Source organism: Phalangium opilio, unplaced genomic scaffold (assembly GCF_054372755.1).
Source record: "Phalangium opilio isolate 3A_F unplaced genomic scaffold, DU_Popi_V2 ptg000082l_1, whole genome shotgun sequence".
Classification (NCBI taxonomy): Eukaryota; Metazoa; Arthropoda; class Arachnida; order Opiliones; family Phalangiidae; genus Phalangium; species Phalangium opilio.
The window spans coordinates 13,282,396-13,285,899 of NW_028324189.1; positions in this window are offsets into that span (position 1 = coordinate 13,282,396).

Sequence of the window (3,504 nt, forward strand, 5' to 3'; positions counted from 1 at the left end):
AATGTCATCTGTGCGACTACGCTGGTACTAGTAAGAGTACTTTAAAAACACATCAACTGGTTCACACTAGTGTTGAAAAACCCTTCAAATGTGATCAATGTGACTATAGCTGCTGGAGTAAGGGTAATTTAATCAAGCATGAACGCGTTCACAGTGGTGAAAAACCCTTCAAATGTCGTCAGTGTGACTTTGGATCCAGGGATAAGGGTAGTTTTGTCAGACACGAACGCATTCACAGTGGTGAAAAACCCTTCAAATGTCATCAGTGTGACTACGCTAGTTCTCGTAAGAGTTCTTTAATCACGCATCAACTGGATCACAGTGGTGAAAAACCCTTCAAATGTGACCAATGCGACTACGCTAGTAAATATAAGAATGCTTTAATCACGCATCAACTGGTTCACAGTGGTGAAAAACCCTTCAAATGCGATCAATGTGACTACGTTAGTAAATATAAGAACGCTTTAATCACGCATCAACTGGTTCACAGTGGTGAAAAACCCTTCAAATGCGATCAGTGCGGCTACGCTAGTAATTATAAGAGTACTTTAATCACGCATCAAAGGGTTCACCGTGATGAAAGACCCTTCAAATGTCATAAGTGTGGCTATGGATTCAGGCAGAAGTCTCATTTGATATTACATAAACGTAGAAATCATAGGAATTAATAGATGTATTTGAAGACTGCTTGACAATGTAAATTGTTTTTAATCGTACCATGAACATCATCTTCCGTAATGAATGGGCTGAAACTGTTCATGTAACAATCGATTAAAATTCTACATTCTGAATTGTATTGTTTTTCCTTACAGTCTAATTAAAAAGCTAGATTTCAAAGCTGAGCCATTATCCCATAGTGTAATTCATTAAACAATATTAATTAAATTATTTAATTATGAAAGACAGAAGTATTGAAAGATGCGCGGTAACGTCATGAACTGGACCCGTGGGGATTTTGTCAGACTCGGCAGCGGGTATTGGCAACATAGAGACTATAAACCCCACTTGTTATTTACAATATGACAGTGATTGTATAAGGTTCTAAGACTTGGAAGTATTATTGTTCCGGACTTTCTTAATGACTGATAAGTCGATTTTGACTTGTTTTTGATATATAAGCACCACTTGCCATGATCACAACTGACCAAAGCTTTGACACAGTTATAACGAATTTGGACAGCGAATTTCAAAATTGCACGACTTGGTTCAATGACATAAGTATGTCAATAAATATAAAGAAATGTGAATTCATATTGTTCGGCCCTTCTCCAAAATTAACCGCTATAGATCACATAACGGAACTACCCTTGTCAAAAATTGAACGAGTGAGGGCGAGGGGTCGGACGTTTAGGAAAAAGTGTACGGGATTTCGAAATACAATTTGATTTCGTCGGATTTCGTTTGATTTCGTCGGATTTCGTTTGATTTCGTCGGATTTCGTTTGATTTCGTCGGATTTCATTTGATTTCATCGCATTTCGTTTGATTTCGTCGGATTTCATTTGATTTCATCGGATTTCGTTTGATTTCGTCGGATTTCATTTGATTTCATCGGATTTCGTTTGATTTCGTCGGATTTCATTTAATTTCATCGGATTTCGTTTGATTTCGTCGGATTTAATTTGATTTCATCGGATTTCGTTTGATTTCGTCGGATTTCATTTGATTTCATCGGATTTCGTTTGATTTCGTCGGATTTTGTTTGATTTCAGAATTCGATGAAATCCATTAATTAATTAATTAATGTTTTATACATGACAGGTAAAGCTGGCTCATTACAAAAACTACAAATTTTACAAAATACAGCGGGAAAAATTATCTTGGGAGTAAAAAGACGGACATGTACCAAATACGTTCATACTAGCCTATCATGGCTAATGCTTGAGACTCGCCGGAAAGCTCATCTAGCGTGCCTAGTATTTAAAGCCCAAAAGGGCCATGTTCCCAGATATATCAGCGATCTGTCGCATGTACATGTAGTGATCGTACGGGGAACCCGAACCCGACCCGGGATGTTGGGGATCCCCGGTATTTTCCAACCCGACCCGACCCGGCCAGTCAATTTTGAAGTCGGGTTTAAAAAATTCGGGGTGGGCCCATAGTAGAGGGAAAGTTATTATTGACGGTCGCGCTTTGTGATAGAGTAGATAGGAACTCGAATCTGATTAGGGCGAGCTTGAATATTTAATTTTTTCTTTCTCGAGGCTTCTAAAGCCAGAAGAACACTGATATATTTCGGCAATTTCATGGTCGTCCGCCAAACGCCAATGTATTAATTGTGTGTTAAGTTGCGAGCAATTAATTTCAAAATTGAAAAAGTGGTAGAAGAGTTTCCCGAGAACCTGAAACCCCATTCAGCCACTGCCCAAGACAAAGGACAAGGACAATTTGAAAACTTTACAGATGGAAGTTGCAGCTGTTCAGGGACAATTAGTTACCCCAAACCCTTCCACTACGTTCTATCAGATAGCAATGATATGGCAGATTCGCCTACTATTGGATTCACTATAGCAGTGGTAACTTGGAACTAAATTACTGAAAATAAATTTCTATGTATAATTTTTTAAAATATGTTAATTAAGTTTATTTTATTGAAAAGGAAAACCCCGACCCGACCCGATTTTCCGGGTTTTTTTCGCAACCCGACCCGACAAAAATCTCACCTCGTACGATCACTATGTACATGAACACAAAACAAGATCAGCGGCAAGTAACCTTTATATCTGTTCACAGTCATCTAACCTATCTAAACAGCGACTATCGTTTCGGGGAGTAGTGCTGTGGAATAGCCTTCCTCCCACACTAAAGGATTTACAAACCTATGGAACTTTTAAATTGAAACTTGACTCGTATTTTAAAAACGAATATGTTAACGATACTTAATTTAACATTATTGAAATTTCATGGGGATTTCTTTTTTATTCTTTTTCAAATTGAAAATAGACTCAGTATGTATGAAAAACAAATGAGTTAACAGTTAAGTTAATTAGGACGACACTTTTGTAAATTAGCCTAGCTAAAAAGAATATCGTCAATAAAAATGCCTTTATTATTATTATTATTACTTTATGAAATTTCTATCCCATTTCATTCCAAACTTCGGTCGTTCGAGAGCTCTGATTTGCTGTTTCAAGAAAATGCTCATAAACGATCCTGGTTTCTCATTCTGCAAACGAGCTTTGAATGGTTGCTTTAATATGGAAATCTCCTTTTTTGCTTTCCTATTTACAACAGCTTCGTTTCTTTGATCTTTGCTTAATCTTGTAAGAAGAGTGTTTCTCTAATAAAACCTTTCCTTCCTCAGTCTTGGTCAATTCTTTTGCGCGGTGACGCAGTCGCAAAACACTTAAGCTTCGTCTGTGAACAATGCACGCTGGGCATTTCTTCTTTCTCTTTTGAATGAGACAGTGACAATCATTACTATAAACTGAACCAAACTGTTCTGAATAATGGCTTTTTGTTTTGCGGTTATTTTTGGCACGTGACTTATAAATTGATATCATGT